Source organism: Pristiophorus japonicus, chromosome 26 (genome assembly GCF_044704955.1).
Source record: "Pristiophorus japonicus isolate sPriJap1 chromosome 26, sPriJap1.hap1, whole genome shotgun sequence".
NCBI lineage: Eukaryota > Metazoa > Chordata > Chondrichthyes > Pristiophoridae > Pristiophorus > Pristiophorus japonicus.
Genome location: NC_092002.1, coordinates 3,360,306 through 3,378,678, shown reverse-complemented (window position 1 = coordinate 3,378,678; position 18,373 = coordinate 3,360,306). Strand labels below are relative to the sequence as shown.

General features: G+C 49.1%; 1 protein-coding gene across 5 annotated transcripts in view; it reads right to left on the bottom strand.

Annotated features, from left to right (window-relative positions):
* The window catches only part of LOC139239121 (BRD4-interacting chromatin-remodeling complex-associated protein-like), a 111,216-nt gene that overhangs the window by 83,854 nt on the left and 8,989 nt on the right, over positions 1-18,373 (bottom strand). Inside the window, exon 1 of one of the 5 annotated variants that reach the window (XM_070867662.1) lies at positions 8,132-8,145. The exons of the other annotated variants lie outside the window; for them this stretch is intronic. The gene's annotated coding sequence lies outside the window, so the exon portion shown is untranslated. Of the gene's footprint in view, positions 1-8,131; positions 8,146-18,373 lie in introns of those variants that run through there. 5 annotated transcript variants of the gene reach the window in all.

Genomic DNA, 18,373 nt, shown 5'->3' with positions numbered 1-18,373 from the left:
ACAAGCTGAATTTAGGGAGCTAGGAGTTAAATTAAGTAGGACCTCAAAAGGAAGTAATCTCCGGATTGCTACCAGTGCCACGTGCTAGTCAGAGTAGAAATAGCAGGATAGTTAAGATGAATACATGGCTTGAGGAATGGTGCAAGAGGGAGGGACTCAATTTCTTGGGACATTGGAACCGGTTCTGGGGGACGTGGGACCAGTACAAACTGGACGGTCTGCACTTGGACAGGACAGGACAGGGAACTGATATCCTAGGGGGAGTGTTTGCTAGTGCTGCTGGGGAGGGTTTAAACTAATATGGCAGGGAGATGGGAATCTATGCAGGGAGACAGAGGGAAGTAAAATGGGGGCAGAAGCAAAAGGTAGAAAGGAGTAAAAGTGGAGGGCAGAGAAACCCAAGGCAAAAATCAAAAAGGGCCACAGTTCAACATAATTCTAAAAGAACAGAGTGTTAAAAAAAAACAAGCCTGAAGGCTCTGTGTCTCAATGCGAGGAGCATTCATAATAAGGTGGATGAATTAACTGCACAGATAGCTGTTAACGGATATGATGTAATTGGGATTACGGAGACATGGCTCCAGGGTGACCAAGGCTGGGAACTCAACATCCAGGGTATTCAACATTCAGGAAGGATAGACAGAAAGAAAAAGGGGGTGGGGTAGCATTGCTGGTTAAAGAGGAGATTAACGCAATAGTAAGAAAGGACATTAGTTTGGATGATGTGGAATCTATATGGGTAGAGCTGCGGAACTCCAAAGAGCAGAAAATGTTAATGGGAGTTGTATACAGACCACCAAACATTAGAAGTGAGGTTGGGGATGGCATCAAACAGGAAATTAGGGATGCATGCAATAAAGGTACAGCAGTTATCATGGGTGACTTTAATCTACATATTGATTGGGCTAACCAAACTGGTAGCAATGCGGTGGAGGAGGATTTCCTGGTGTGTATAAGGGATGGTTTTCTAGACCAATATGTCGAGGAACCAACTAGAGAGCTGGCCATCCTAGACTGGGTCTTGTGTAATGAGAGGATTAATTAGCAATCTTGTTGTGTGAGGGCCCTTGGGGAAAAGTGACCATAACATGGTAGAAATCTTCATTAAGATGGAGAGTGACACAGTTAATTCAGAGACTAAGGTCCTGAACTTAAGGAAAGGTAACTTTGATGGTATGAGACATGAATTGGCTAGGATAGACTGGCGAGTGATACTTAACGGGTTGACGGTAGATAGGCAATGGCAGACATTTAAAGATCACATGGATGAACTTCAACAATTGTCATCCCTGTCTGGAGTAAAAGTAAAACGGGGAAGGTGGCTCAACTGTGGCTAACAATTGAAATTAAGGATAGTGTTAAAACCAAGGAAGAGGCATATAAATTGGCCAGAAAAAGTAGCAAACCTGAGGACTGGGAGAAATTTAGAATTCAGCAGTGAAGGACAAAGTGTTTAATTAGGAGGGGGAAAATAGGAGTATGAGAGGAAGCTTGACGGGAACATAAAAACAGCAAAAGCTTCTATAGATATGTGAAAAGAAAAAGATTCGTGAAAACAAATGGAGGTCCCTTGCAGTCAGAATCAGGTGAATTTATAATGGGGAATAAAGAAATGGCAGACCAATTGAACTAAGGAAGACAAATGACCTTCCGGAAATACTAGGGTTATCGAGGGTCTAGCGAGCAGGAGGAACTCCTTATTAGTCAGGAAACTGTGTTGGGGAAATTGATGGGATTGAAGGCCGATAAATCCCCAGGGCCTGATAGACTGCATCCCAGAGTACTTAAGGAAGTGGCCCAAGAAATAGTGGATGCATTGATGGTCATTTTCCAACATTCTATAGACTCTGGAATCAGTTCCTATGGATTGGAGGGTAGTTAATGTAACCCCACTTTTTTAAAAAAGGAGGGAGAGAAAACAGGGAATTAAAGACCGGTCAGCCTGACAACAGTAGTGGGGAAAATGTTGGAATCAATTATTAAAAATGTAATAGCAGCGCATTTGGAAAGCAGTGACAGGATCGGTCCAAGTCAGCATGGATTTATGAAAGGGAAATCATGCTTGACAAATCTTCTAGAGTTTTTTGAAGATGTAACTAGTAGAGTGGATAAGGGAGAACCAGTGGATGTGGTGTATTTGAACTTTCAAAAGGCTTTTGACAAGGACCCACACAAGAGATTGGTGTGCAAAATTAAAGCAAAATTAAAAATTATTGGGGGTAATGTACTGACGTGGATAGAGAACTGGTTGGCAGACAGGAAGCAAAGAGTCGGGATAAACGGGTCCTTTTCAGAATGGCAGGCAGTGACTAGTGGGGTACCGCAGGGCTCAGTGCTGGGACCCCAGCTATTTACAATATACATTAATGATTTGGACGAAGGAATTGAATGTAATATCTCCAAGTTTGCAGATGACACTAAGCTGGGTGGCAGTGTGAGCTGTGAGGAGGATGCTAAGAGGCTGCAGGATGACTTGGACAGGTTAGGAGAGTGGGCAAATGCATGGCAGAAGCAGTATAATGTAGATAAATGTGAGATTATCCACTTTGGTGGCAAAAACAGGAAGACAAAATATTATCTGAATGGTGACAGATTAGGAAAAGGTGAGTTGCAACGAGAGCTGGGTATCATGGTACATCTGTCTTTGAAAGTTGGCATGCAGGTACAGCAGGCGGTGAAGGCGGCAAATGGCATGTTGGCCTTCATAGCGAGGGGATTTGAGTATTGGAGCAGGGAGGTGTTACTGCAGTTGTACAGGGCCTTGGTGAGGCCATACCTTGAATATGGTGTACAGTTTTGGTCTCCTAATCTGAGGAAGCGCATTCTTGCTATTGAGGGAGTGCAGCGAAGGTTCACCAGACTGATTCCCAGGATGGCAGGACTGACATCGGAAGACTGACTGGATCAACTAGGCTTATATTCACTGGAATTTAGAAGAATGAGAGGGGATCTCATAGAAACATATAAAATTCTGACGGGATTGGACAGGTTAGATGCAGCAAGAATGTTCCCGATGTTGGGGAAGTCCAGAACCAGGGGTCACAGTCTAAGGATAAGGGGTAAGCCATTTAGGACCGAGATGAGGAGAAACTTCTTCACTCAGAATTGTGAACCTGTGGAATTCTCTACCATAGAAAGTTGTTGAGGCCAGTTCGTTAGATATATTCAAAAGGGAGTTCGATGTGGCCCTTACGGCTAAAGGGATCAGAGGTATAGAGAGAAAGCAGGAATGGGGTACTGAAGTTACATGATCAGCCATGATCATATTGAATGGTGGTGCAGGCTCGAAGGGCTGAATGGCCTACTCCTGCACCTATTTTCTATGTTTCTATGCTCATCCCCAATTGCTTTGGGTATAGAATTACACATAAGCCAGACCGGGCAGATTGCCTTCCCTAAAGGACATTAGTGAACCAGGTGGGTTTTTACAACGATCCTATAGTTTCATGGTCACCAATTAATTCCAGATTTATTTAATTAACTGATTTGAACTCGTGTCTCTGGATTATTAGTCTGTACCATAACCACTACGCCACTGTTCCTTATATGCGATGTTGCTAGCTATTCGGCACATTACAACTTGGTGAAACCTTCCAAGAAAAGGGAAGTGAAAGAAAAGAGAGGCCAGCTCACTAGGCGCTGATCACAGTTCCGCTCTGAATCTGGCATTCCCGCACATGAACAGATCGTTGCTCTGCAGAGGACACCCGTCCGGACCTAGAGATAAATACATCTCCAGAAACCAGCGTCCGATGGCTAAACCGATCTTTAAACAATGGATGGATCATTTCTTCCGCACCACTGCCAACTCGTGGATCAACTGCCCTTCATTCTACACTCAAGGAGGGGTGGAATTTCCCCAAGATCTTCTTACTACCCGCCATAACTTCAGCAGGAGAGTCGCAGAAAACCGCCAGAAAAACAGGAGCTTGTAGCCGATTGGTTTGTGCATCGGAGATTTGCCAGCTGTAAGTGGCCACCTGATGCGCCCAGTCGTGCCCCCGGCACTTGCTGCTTGCTATATGGTTTTAGTACCACTTACTGTAAATGTTTTAATAACAGCAGTGATGGCACAGGGAGAAACCAGGGGTGGGATGATGAGGTGGCAGGGGGAAATCAATGCTGAGGAAGGGGAACCAGGAGTGGGATGATGCTGAGGGGGGGGGGGATCCGGGGAAGGGGGACGATGAGGTGGGGGTGGGGGTGGTTGGGGCAGGGAGGAGAGACCAGGGGTGGGACGATGAGGAGGAGGGGGATCTAAGGGTGGGACAATGAGGTGGGGGGTGTTGGAAGAGACCAGGGGACGATGAGGTGGGGGTTGGAAGAGACCAGGGGACGATGAGGCGTGGGGGGGTCTGGTGATGCAGAGGTGGGACAATGTACAGCCACAATTAACACTCTCGGCACATTATAGCTAGTCCTGCAGCATATTCCTGTGCAGAAAGTGGTTCTAAATGGCAAAGCAGAGCTCCAATTCATGAAGGATTAATAACCAATATTTTAAACTGCTAGCTCTTGAAGTGAAGTAAAGCAACCGACACAAGTCCATATGGACAGTTTATTTTCTGTAACATACTCATCCAGACCAGATTCCACTTTCTTTGAACAAAAAGTCAGGCAACAGCATCACCTCAAGTCATAGAATCACAGAATGGTCACAGCACAGAAGGAGGCCATTCGGCCCGTCGAGCCCATGCCGGCTCTCTGCAAGAGGACCTCAGCCAGTCCCACTCCCCCACCCTTTCCCCGTCGCCCTGTTTTTCCTTCAGATACTTATCCAACTCCCTTTTGATCCACACATTCTAACTTGGACCGATATTGTCACTCCATCATCACTGGGTCAATGTTCTAGGATTCCCTGCCCAACACTCTGACGAGAGCACCTTCCCCACAAGAAGACTCCCACCACCCTATGGCAGCTCGGGAGGGGCAACACAAGTGACCTTGGCAGCACCGCCTACATCCCAACAACCAACACTCTTTAATAATGGCTTCCCATTGAGCGGTATGGCTGGGGTTTGGGACGTGTGCTCGTTAACCGATTGCCCCGTGCTACCCGCACTCAACTGCACCCAAATAACCCAATCTTGGCATCATCCAGCCATTCCCATTACTTGTCAATTCATCTCTTTCTAGTTGTGGTGTTGCCTTTGGAGCGCTTGAGGCAAATAGTATGGGCGCATTGAAGGAGAAGCTGGATAAACACATGAGGGAGAAAGAAATAGAAGGACATGGTGATAGGATGAGATGAAATGGGTGGGAGGAGGCTCGTGGGAAGCATAAACACCGGCACGGACCTGTTTCTGCGCTGTATATTCGATGTAACCATGTGGATCTTGGTCCTTCAATTTTTTTTTAAATAAAAGATAAAGATATTAAATTACATTGCTCCATGTAGCAGAATATTGTGGTTTGTGGGCAAGCTTGTGCACATGGAGAGGATATTCTGGGTGCAACAGCATCAGCAGAGAGATGGCAAGTGGACACAAGACTTCTCCAAGGGTGGAGGGGATGAGAAGGGCCGGGGGAGTAACTGACAGCCCAACCCTTTTAGACTAACCTCACTCGCAACCAACAGCCCCCGGCACGATCCCAGGAGCAGGGCATCTGCCTGTGCCCTCCGCCCAGGAAATGATGGAGAGTGAGGGGAGAAGCAGTCCGAACACCATTAGCATTCAAGACGACACCCAGCCCAGTCTGAATATGTCGGGCCTCCGCTCACACAACAGTCAGAATCCGATTCCTGAGCACAACAAATCTGCGGCAAATTCAGTAAAGTTCTTTTTTTTTAAACTCTTGATATAAAGCAACCTACACACAAGTCCACAGGGACAATATTACAGTTTATTTTCTGCAACATACTCATCCACTCAGGGAAAACAAGACTAGATTGTGCTTTCGCAGAACAAAAAAGGCTTACATTTATATAGCGCCTTTCATGATCATCGGGTGTCTCAAAGCGCTTTACAGCATTTGTCGTCACTGTTGTAATGTGGGAAAGGCGGCAGCCAATCTGTGCACAGCAAGCTTCCACAAATAGCAATGTGATAATAGAAACATAGAAATTTACAACGCAGAAGCAGACCATTTCAGCCCATCGTGTCTGCGCCGGCCGACAAAGAGCCTCATGGCCTTTGGTCAGCAGCCTTGAAGGTTACATACAAACCCTGCATGCCTACCTTCAATGACTGATGTACCATGACACCCGGGTCTCATTGCACCTCCCCTTTTCCTAATCTGTCACCATTCAGATAATAATCTGCCTTCCTGTTTTTGTCACCAAAGTGGATAACCTCACATTTATCCACATTATACCTCATCTGCCATGCATTTGCCCACTCACCTAACCTATCCAAGTCACCCTGCAGCCTCTTAGCATCCTCCTCACAGCTCACACCGCCACCCAGCTTAGTGTCATCTGCAAACTTGGAGAAATTACATTCAATTCCTTCATCTAAATCATTAATGTATATTGTAAAGAGCTGGGGACCCAGCACTGAGCCCTGCGGCACTCCACTAGTCACTGCCTGCCATTCTGAAAAGGACCCGTTTATCCGACTCTCTGCTTCCTGTCTGCCAACCAGTTCTCTATCCACGTCAGTACATTACCACCAATACCATGTGCTTTAATTTTACACACTAATCTCGTGTGGGACCTTGTCAAAAGCCTTTTGAAAGTCCAAATACACCACATCCACTGGTTCTCTCTTGTCCACTCTACTAGTTACATCCTCAAAAAATTCTAGAAGATTTGTCAAGCATGATTTCCCTTTCATAAATCCATGCTGACTTGGACCGATCCTGTCACTGCTTTCCAAATGTACTGCTATTACATCTTTAATAATGGATTCCAGCATTTTCCCCACCACCGATGTCAGGCTGACCGGTCTATAATTCCCCGTTTTCTCTCTCCCTCCTTTTTTAAAAAGTGGGGTTACATTAGCTACCCTCCAATCCAAAGGAACTGAACCAGAGTCCATGGAATTTTGGAAAATGACCACCAATGCATCCACTAATTCTAGGGCCACTTCTTTAAGTACTCTGGGATGCAGACTATCAGGCCCTGGGAATTTATTGGCCTTCAGTCCCATCAGTTTCCCGAACACCATTTCCTGACCAATAAGGATTTCTCTCAGTTCCTCCTTCCTGCTAGACCCTCGGTCCCCTAGTATTTTCAGGAGGTTATTCCTGTCTTTCTTAGTGAAGAGAGAACCAAAGTATTGTTCAATTAGTCTGCCATTTCCTTGCTCCCCCATTATGAATTCACCTGATTCTGATTGCAAGGGACCTGCATTTGTCTTCACTAATCTTTTTCTCTTCAGATATCTATCGAAGCATTTGCAGTCAGCTTTCAACTTCCCTGCAAGCTCACTCTCATACTCTATTTACCCTCTCCTAATTAAACTCTTAGTCCTCCTCTGCTGGATTCTAAATTTCTCCCAGTCCTCAGGTTTGCTGCTTTTTCTAGACAATTTATATGCTTCTTCCTTGGATTTAACACTATCCCTAATTTCCCTTGTTAGCCACGGTTGAGCCACCTTCCCAGTTTTATTTTTATGCTAGACAGGGATGTACAATTGTTGAAGTTCATCCATGTGATCTTTAAATGTCTGCCATTGCCTATCCACCGTCAACCCGTTAAGTATCATTTACCAGTCTATCCTAGTCAATTCACGTTTCATACCATCAAAGTTTCCTTTCTTTAAGTTCAGGACCCTAGTCTCTGAATTAACTGTGTCACTCTCCATCTTAATGAAGAATTCTACCATATAATGATCACTCTTCCCAAAGGGGCCACGCACAACCTGATTGCTAATTAATCCTCTCTCGTTACACAAGATCCAGTCCAGGATGGCCTGCTCTCTAGTTGGTTCCTCGACATATTGGTCTAGAAAACCATCCCTTACACACTCTAGGAAATCCTCCTCCACCGCATTGCTACCAGTTTGGTTAGCCCAATCAATATGTAGATTAAAGTCACCCATGATAACTGCTGTACCCTTATTGCACATGTCCCTAATTTCCTGTTTGATGCCGTACCCAACCTCCCTACTACTGTTTGGTGGTCAGTACATAACTCCCACTAATGTTTTCTGCCCTTTGGCAGAATTCTATTCCCTGCAGTACTTACCATTATATCTACGCCGACCAACAAAAGGTTATATATGTGGACTTGTATTTACTCTGTACAGCCACCAGAGGGCTCATCCCCTGGAGTCCCAAGGGATCCCATAATCCCTTGGGAGCACAGGTATTTAAGGAGACTTCACAGGTTGGAGAGGCACTCTGGAGACCTGCAATAAAAGACCAAGGTCACACTTTACTTTGAGCTCACAGTGTTCAGTCTGACTCTTTCTCCATACACAACAAAGATCATCCAGTCTAATCCCAATTACCAGCTCTAGGTCCGTAATCCTGCAGGTTACTACACTTTAAGTGCCCATCCAACCATCTCTTAAATGTGGTGAGGGTTTCTGCATCCACCACTCTTCCAGGCAGTAAGTTCCAGATCCCCACGACCCTCTGTGTAAAAAAGCCCCCCTTCAAATCCCCTCTAAACCTTCCACCAACCACCTTAAAACTATGCCCCCTCGTTATTGACCCTTCCACCAATGGAAATAGGTCCTTACTACCCACTATGTCCAGGCCCCTCAATATTTTGTACACCTCAATGAGGTCTCCTCTCAACCTCCTCTGTTCCAGAACAAACCCAGCCTATCCAATCTGTCCTCATAGAAATATAGAAAATAGGTGCAAGAGTAGGCCATTCGGCCCTTCGAGCCTGCACCGCCATTCAATGAGTTCATGGCTGAACATGCAACTTCAGTACTCCATTCCTGCTTTCTCGCCATACCCCTTCATCCCCCTAGTAGTAAGGACTACATCTAACTCCTTTTTGAATATATTTAGTGAATTGGCCTCAACAACTTTCTGTGGTAGAGAAATACACAGGTTCACCACTCTCTGGGTGAAGAAGTTTCTCCTCATCTTGGTCCTAAATGGCTTACCCCTTGTCCTTAGACTGTGACCCCTGGTTCTGGACTTCCCCAACATTGGGAACATTCTTCCTGCATCTAACCTGTCTAAACCCATCAGAATTTTAAACGTTTCTATGAGGTCCCCTCTCATTCTTCTGAACTCCAGTGAATACAAGCCCAGTTTATCCAGTCTTTCTTGATATGTCAGTCCCACCATCCCAGGAATCAGTCTGGTGAACCTTCACTGCACTCCCTCAATAGCAAGAATGTCCTTCCTCAAGTTAGGAGACCAAAACTGTACACAATACTCCAGGTTCATAACTAAGATTCTCCATTCCAGGCAGCATCCTAGTAAATCTCCTCTGCACCCTCTCTCGTGCAATCACGTCCTTCCTATAATATGGCGACCAGAACAGCACGCAGTACTCCAGCTGTGGCCTAACCAAAGTTTTATACAATTTAAGCATAACCTCCCTGCTCTTGTATTCTGTGCCTCGGTCAATAAAGGCAAGCATTCCATATGTCTTCTTAACCACCGGCCTGCTACTTTCAGGGATCTGTGGACAAGCACTCCAAGGTCCTTTTGTTCATCTACACTATTAAGTGACCGACCGCTTAATGTGTATACCCTTTCCTTATTAGCCCTCCCAAAGTGCATCATCTCACACTTCTCTGAATTAAATTCCATTTGCCACTGCTCTGCCCACCTGACCAGTAGATTGATATCCTCCTGCAGCCCATGACTTTCCTCTTCATTATCAACCAGACAGCCAATGTTAGTGTCATCTGCAAAGTTCTTAATCATACTCCCTATATTCAAATCTAAATCGTTGATATATACCACAAAAAGCAAGGGACCCAGTACTGAGCCCTGGGGAACCCCACTGGAAACATCCTTCCAGTCACAAAAACATCCATCAATCATTACGCTTTGCTTCCTACCTCCAAGCCAATTTTGGATCCAACTTGCCACTTTGCCCTGGATCCCATGGGCTTTAGCCTTCATGACCAGTCTACCATGTGGGACCTTATCAAAAGCCTTGCTAAAGTCCATATATACAACATCATACGCACTACCCTCATCGACCCTCTTGGTTACCTCCTCAAAAAATTCAATCAGGTTAGTCAAACACGATCTTCCCTTAACAAATCCGTGCCGACTGTCCCTAATTAATCCTTGCCTTTCCAAATGCAGATTTATCCTGTCTTTCAGGATTTTTTCCAATAATTTTCCCACCACTGAGGTTAGGCTGACAGGCCTGTAATTACTCGGCCTATCCCTTTCTCCCTTCTTAAACAAGGGGACTACATTAGCAGTCCTCCAATCCTCTGGCACCATGCCCAGATCCAAAGAAGACTGGAAAATGATGGTCAAGGCCTCTGCTATTTCCTCTTTTACTTCGCTCAACAGCCTGGGATGCATTTCATCCAGGCCTGGGGACTTATCTACTTTCAAAGCTGCTAAACCCCTTAATACTTCCTCTCTCACTATATTTATTTCATCCAGAATATCACACTCCTCCTCTATAGCAGTATCTGTATTGTCCCTTTCCTTTGTGAAAACAGATGCAAAGTATTTGTTAAGAACTCTCCCAACATCTTCTGCCTGTACACAAAGATTACCCTCATGGTCTCGAATAGGCCCTACCCTTTCCTTAGTTACCCTCTTACTCTTCATATATATTTATAGAATATCTTAGGGTTTTCCTTAATTTTTCTGGCCAAGAATTTCTCATGCTCTCTCTTAGCATTTCTAATATCCTTTTTAATTTTACCTCTTATCTTTCTATATTCCTCTAGAGATTCTAAAGTATTTAGCTATTGATGTGACATAAGCGTCCCATTTTTTCAATCCTCCCCTGTAAGTCCCTAGACATCCAGGGAGCTCTAGAATTATTATTCCCAACCTTTTTCTTTAAGGGCACATGTTTGGCCCGAGTCTTCCGGATCTCCTCCTTGAATGCCTCCCACTGTTCCGACACGGATTTACCCACAAGTAGCTGTTTCCAGTCCACTGTGGCCAAATCACTCCTCAACTTAAAATTAGCTTTTCCTCAATTCGGAATTTTTATTCCAGGCCTATTCTTGTCCTTATCCATAACCAACTTGAATTTGACTGAATTATGGTCACTGACACCCAAGTGCTCTCCCACTAATACCCCTTCAACCTGCCCAGCTTCATTCCTCAAAACTAAATCCAAGACCACCCCCTCTGTGTTGGGCTTGCTACATACTGACTAAAAAAGTTTTCTTCAATGCATTTTAGGAATTCCGCACCCTCCATACCCTTCACACTAAATTTGTCCCAATCAATATTTGGATAGTTAAAATCCCCTACTATTACTACCCTATGGTTTTTAGACTTCACAGCAATTTGCCGACATATTTGCTCCTCTATCTCCCTCCCACTGTTTGGGGGTCTATAATACACGGCCAGCAGTGTGATCGCCCCTTTTTCATTTTTCAATTCAACCCATATGGCCTCAGTTAATGATCCCTCTAACATATCATCCCTCCTCACTGCTGTAATAGTTTCTTTAATCAGTACCCCAAACCCCTCCTTTTACCCCCTCTCTATCTTGTCTAAAAATCCTGTAGCCAGGAATATTGATCTGCCAAACCTGCCCCTCTTTCAGCCATGTTTCTGTAATGGCTATAATGTCAGACTCCCAAGTGTCTACCTGTGCTCTTAGCTCATCCGCCTTATTCGCTATACTCCTTGCATTAACGTATATAACATTCAGCACAGGAAGACCTCCTTGCTTACTACATACTAAGTCCTGTTTCCTCTGTCTTACAGATTCACTTTCTAGATTCTTGCTATCGAACTTCTGCTTTACTTCCTTCCCTTTTGAATTTGTTCTCAGGTTCCCATCCCCCTGCCAAGCTAGTTTAAACTCTCCCCAACAGCACGAGCAAAACTCCCCGCGAGGATATTGGTCCCGGCACTGTTGAGGTGCAACCCGTCCGGTTTGTACAGGTCCCATCTCCCCCAGAAGCGGTCCCAATGCCTCAAGAATTTAAAGCCCTCCCTCCTACACCAACTTTCCAGCCACGTGTTCATCCTCTCTACCCTTCTATTCTTGTACCCATTAGCACGTGGCACCGGGAGTAACCCGGAGATTACTACCTTTGAGGTCCTACCTTTAATTTTCTTCCTGGCTCCCTAAATTCTTCCTGTAGGACCTCATCCATCATTTTACCTATGTCGTTGGTCCCGATATGGACCACGACCTCTAACTGTTTATCCTCCACCCCTTCTCCCCAGGATGCCCTGCGTCCACTCTGACATCCTTGACCAGATAATCTGTCTTTTTGTTATGTTGACCGAGGGACACCACCAGGACACCGGGGAGAACTCCCCTGCTCTTCGTCAAAATAGTGCCATGGGATCTTTTACATCCACCCGAGGGGGCAGACAGGGCCTCGGTTTAACATTGCATCCGAAAGACAGCACCTCCGACAGTGCAGCACTCCCTCAGTACTGCCCCTCCGACAGTGCAGCGCTCCCTCAGTACTGCCCCTCCGACAGTGCAGCGCTCCCTCAGTACTGCACCTCCGACAGTGCAGCGCTCCCTCAGTACTGCCCCTCCGACAGTACAGCGCTCCCTCAGTACTGCACCTCCGACAGTGCGGCACTCCCTCAGTACTGCCCCTCCGACAGTGCAGCGCTCCCTCAGTACTGCCCCTCCGACAGTGCAGCGCTCCCTCAGTACTGCCCCTCCAACAGTGCGGCACTCCCTCAGTACTGCCCCTCCGACAGTGCAGCGCTCCCTCAGTACTGCCCCTCCGACAATGCAGCGCTCCCTCAGTACTGCCCCTCCAACAGTGCGGCACTCCCTCAGTACTGCCCCTCCGACAGTGCAGCGCTCCCTCAGTACTGCCCCTCCGACAGTGCGGCACTCCCTCAGCACTGCCCCTCCGACAGTGCGGCACTCCCTCAGCACTGCCCCTCCGACAGTGCGGCACTCCCTCAGCACTGCCCCTCCGACAGTGCAGTACTCACAGTCAGCCTAGAATTTTGTGCTCAAGTCTCTGGAGTGGGACTTGAACCCACAACCTTTTGACCCAGAAGCGAGCGTGCTGCTCACTGAGCCACGGCTGACACGGTGCAGCCGGGGAAAACATTGAATTTCAAATGTTTCTACACACCTAATCAGAAATGTACAGTACAATTGGCATTCTGTATATGGGGTTAGTGCAACGGTGCGCTAAAACGCTGTTTCAGTAACTAGCAGTGCATTGGGTCCCCTGTGAATTCCCAGCTATCCGTCACCAAGTGCCCAATGGAGCCATCGGGCCAAACGGCACGAGGAACCAAGTGAAGCCTCTTCCCGACAGGAAGGAAGAGCAAACAAGGGCGACCCTGTGAGCCCCTGAGAGTACCAGTGCCTGAAAGGGAGCTGGATAAGTATCTGAAGGGGGTACGGGGTAAGGGTGGAGCAGTGGTACAAGCTGAGAGTCAGCACGAGCTCGACGGTTCAGTGCTGTAACCATTCTATGACGCCCCCATTTCCATCCCAATAAAAGACTTGCATTTATACAGCGTCCTTCATGATCGAGGAACATAGGAACAGGAGGGGGTCATTCAGCCCCTCGAGCCTGTTCCGCCATTCAATGAGATAATGGTTGATCTGCAACCTAACTCCATATACCCGCCTTTGACCTCAGGATGTGCCAAAGCACTTTAAAGCCAATGAAACTCTTTTGAAGTGTAGTCACTGTTGTAATGTAGGAAATGTGACAGCCATTTGTGCACAGCAAGCTCCCACAAACAGCAATGTATTAATGACCAGATAATCTGTTTTAGGTGTTAATTGAAAGATAAATATTCTCCCAGGACACCAGGCATAACTCCCCTGCTCTGCTTCCAAATAGTGCTGTGGGATCTTTTACGTTTACCCGAGGGGGCAGACAGGGCCTCGGTTTATCGTCTCAGCCGAAAGACGTCACCTCCGACAATGCTGCACTCCCTCAGTGCGGCGCTCCCTCAGTGCGGCGCTCCCTCAGTACTGCCCCTCCGACAGGGCGGCACTCCATCAGCACTGCCCCTCCGACAGGGCAGCACTCCCTCAGCACTGCCCCTCCGACAGGGCGGCGCTCCCTCAGCACTGCCCCTCCGACAGGGCGGCGCTCCCTCAGCACTGCCCCTCCGACAGGGCGGCGCTCCCTCAGCACTGCCCCTCCGACAGGGCGGCGCTCCCTCAGCACTGCCCCTCCGACAGGGCGGCGCTCCCTCAGTACTGCCCCTCCGACAGTGCGCGCTCCCTCAGTACTGCCCCTCCGACAGGGCGGCGCTCCCTCAGTACTGCCCCTCCGACAGGGCGGCGCTCCCTCAGCACTGCCCCTCCGACAGGGCGGCGCTCCCTCAGCACTGTATTGGGACAGTCAGACTGGATTTTGTGCACAGCTCTCTGAAGTATGATTTGAAACCACGATCTAATTACTCAAAGGCGAGTGTGTGACCCACTGAACCACGGCTGACACTCAGGTTTTATTCTCTTGCTGAGGTGCAGGTTCCACGGTTACTGCCTGTCCTCTGGTGCCTCACTCAAGTGGCCACTCTTTGTGGGCAATTCTAGTTAGCGTCTGTGAGTGGACTATTCCACCATGAATTGCCACACGGGTGAGTCGGGCCCAGCCTCTCGTCCAGCTACTCACTGAACCATTGCATTTCTGTTTTTTATTTCTGATTGCCATCCCCTAGGTCCCTTGTGTTGCTGTGACCCGAAATTATCTCATAGCTCGCTATGCAAATTCCACACAGATATCGGAATATTACTCTTAATAAAACCTGAGAGCTAAACTATGAAGATGTCGCCCATTTGTGTGGTCTAGAGATATATTCTAACTGCAACTTCCATATAAAATCACTATTAAAAAAGCGCCCACAGATTCTGCAAAAGCAGGAAACTTATAAATGGAAAATGTTGAAGAAGCCACTCATAAAAATGCTGATGAGACCAGAGTGATTCATCCTAACCTCACTGTAAACGACAGGACTTACTGCCGGGGAGGGGGCGGTGGGGTGAGCGGTTATATTGATTACATAACACTGACAAAGTGGAGGCAGGTTACTGAACTTCAGCAGGAAAAAGAAATCATTGTCAATCTTGGTGACAAACATCAATATTGCAGGAACTCCAAGGAACAGCCCTGTAGACCCACATTTGTGGTGACCAAACACCTTATCTTTCCAATCAAGCTATGAACTGCAAAGTTCTTTCTCGATCACCGGCCCCCCCCCTCCTTCCCTTCGATTTATGTTTTCTAAACACTCATCGTACGCTTGGAATTGCAAAGCATTTACGGTACAGAAACACCCCTTGCCTTAAAATTAACAAGGCAAAAAGAGAGAAAAACACAAGAAACTTTGCGAATAGATAACAACAAAAAAAAAAATCACGTCTGGAATTAGCCTTTGACCCAAGATAAGACAGAACGAGCCGAGAGAAACCTGCCACAGCTCCTGTGCCAGAAAGGAAAGCTGACCAGGAAATGAAGCAGCAAAATGTAACACACTCCCCAGAAAAGAGTGGGTGGGGTGCGGAGGGAGCAGAATCGACACAGGAGCAGAAGTGAAGGCCACAGAACCTGCCTTATACTGCCACCATTCACTGACAGGCAAGGAATAAGTTCTGCATCAAAAGTTTGAGTCCACCAAGTTAGGAAATACAACCAAACAAGCGAGCAGATAATCCAACCGCCGACAAACCGAAAGCAAATTTGAATAATAGCAGCACAGTCGTGTGATAAGGTTACAACCCCAGACAGGTTAAGTTAGATACAGAAGGGTGGGCCTTGAAAATACTGCCAGTTAAAGACACTGAGCGCTGGAACGCAGAACGCATTAATGTTTCTGTCGGGAGCGTGTACCATCAACATTTTTCTAAATGGCCATTTGAAGCAGGGAAATTTCAGGAACTAAACATCCTTGGGAACAAAATGAGCACGGGTAAAAGTTTGACGAAATCAACAGCTAGAAATTGCCCCTCGCCCCAGACGTGGAATTGGGCCGCGCGCCCCTCAAAAAGGAGGGGATCGCTATGCCCAGAGCTGTCTCCGGCTCTCCGCTTCCTTTGTGGTGTGCGCCCGTAGGTGCTGAGCCCATTATGGGGCAGGGCCGTAGTGCGCGCTCCAGGCCCTTTGGTGACCAGGCACTGGGCCAGCAGCCCGACACCCAAAGCGGAGGGCCGGGTAACACGATGGTCGGCGCGAGGGCTGCCATTGTCGGGCCAAACGCAAGAGTCAGACGGACAATAAAGATGGCGGCCCCGGGCGCTAAAAGCCTCCCCTTTAAGGGGCACATCGGCAGCAGATGTCCGTCAGCTTCGCGACCCACCGGGGCAATTTCCCCCGCGGGACGCAAAGGGGTCGGCACTCACCCCGATGACATCATCGCCAGTTGTGCGCCGGCCCGGGGCGCTAATCACGGGGCGCGGCGCTGCCAGGAAGGTACCCCCCAAACCCCCGGGGCAATTTCCCAGGAGGTGGTAGTGCGCCCCTGCCCTGGGCGAAAACGCCATTGCGTCCCGTTACCACCCCTCGGAGGCGCTAATGGGGCAATTTCACCCCCTCAAGTGTAGGCACAAGAACTGAGATTACACTTCGCAATCATTTTCTTCAGATAAGAGTTGGGGAAAAAAATTAATGTTGCAAAGCTGTGAGGCAGCAATAATTGCTAAAACACAAATTAAACATACACCCGAAACAAATATATTTCTACGTATAGGCACAAAATAATTGGAAAGGTTTATTTTTTTTGTAAAAAGTGCCTTTTGAAATTTTGGTGGATGAGTGCAAATGATCTGGGGGGGGGGGGAGGGAATCAAAAATAATCAAAGCAGAGAAAGTGGGCAATAGCGACGTCATTAACCCTCAAGATAGAGGGATGGAGTGGGAGACAAAGAGTGAGGGTGAGGAGAGGGGGACAGAGAGAGAGAGAGAGAGAGAGAGAGAGAGAGAGAGAGAGAGAGAGAGAGAGAGAGAGAGAGAGAGAGAGAGGGAAAAACTTTCACGAAAAAGGGAGACGAGAGAAGGGAGGAGAGGGAGGAAAGAGGGGGGAGGGGGGAAAGAGGGGGGAGGGGGGAAAGAGGGGGGAGGGGGGAAAGAGGGGGGAGGGGGGAAAGAGGGGGGAGGGGGGGAAAGAGGGGGGAGGGGGGAAAGAGGGGGGAGGGGGGAAAGAGGGGGGAGGGGGGAAAGAGGGGGGAGGGGGGAGGGGGGAAGAGGGGGGAGGGGGGAAAGAGGGGGGAGGGGGGAAAGAGGGGGGAGGGGGGAAAGAGGGGGGAGGGGGGAAAGAGGGGGGAGGGGGGAAAGAGGGGGGAGGGGGGAAAGAGGGGGGAGGGGGAAAGAGGGGGGAGGGGGGAAAGAGGGGGGAGGGGGGAAAGAGGGGGGAGGGGGGAAAGAGGGGGGAGGGGGGAAAGAGGGGGGAGGGGGGAAAGAGGGGGGAGGGGGGAAAGAGGGGGGAGGGGGGAAAGAGGGGGGAGGGGGGAAAGAGGGGGGAGGGGGGAAAGAGGGGGGAGGGGGGAAAGAGGGGGGAGGGGGGAAAGAGGGGGGAGGGGGGAAAGAGGGGGGAGGGGGGAAAGAGGGGGGAGGGGGGAAAGAGGGGGGAGGGGGGAAAGAGGGGGGAGGGGGGAAAGAGGGGGGAGGGGGGAAAGAGGGGGGAGGGGGGAAAGAGGGGGGAGGGGGGAAAGAGGGGGGAGGGGGGAAAGAGGGGGGAGGGGGGAAAGAGGGGGGAGGGGGGAAAGAGGGGGGAGGGGGGAAAGAGGGGGGAGGGGGGAAAGAGGGGGGAGGGGGGAAAGAGGGGGGAGGGGGGAAAGAGGGGGGAGGGGGGAAAGAGGGGGAGGGGGGAAAGAGGGGGGAGGGGGGAAAGAGGGGGGAGGGGGGAAAGAGGGGGGAGGGGGAAAGAGGGGGGAGGGGGAAAGAGGGGGGAGGGGGAAAGAGGGGGGAGGGGGAAAGAGGGGGGAGGGGGAAAGAGGGGGGAGGGGGAAAGAGGGGGGAGGGGGAAAGAGGGGGGAGGGGGAAAGAGGGGGGAGGGGGAAAGAGGGGGGAGGGGGAAAGAGGGGGGAGGGGGAAAGAGGGGGGAGGGGGAAAGAGGGGGGAGGGGGAAAGAGGGGGGAGGGGGAAAGAGGGGGGAGGGGGAAAGAGGGGGGAGGGGGAAAGAGGGGGGAGGGGGAAAGAGGGGGGAGGGGGAAAGAGGGGGGAGGGGGAAAGAGGGGGGAGGGGGAAAGGGGGAGGGGGAGGGGGGAGGGGGAAGAGGGGGGAGGGGGGAAAGAGGGGGGAGGGGGAAAGAGGGGGGAGGGGGAAAGAGGGGGGAGGGGGAAAGAGGGGGGGAGGGGGAAGAGGGGGGAGGGGGAAAGAGGGGGAGGGGGGGGAGGGGGTTTGTGGGGGGGGGG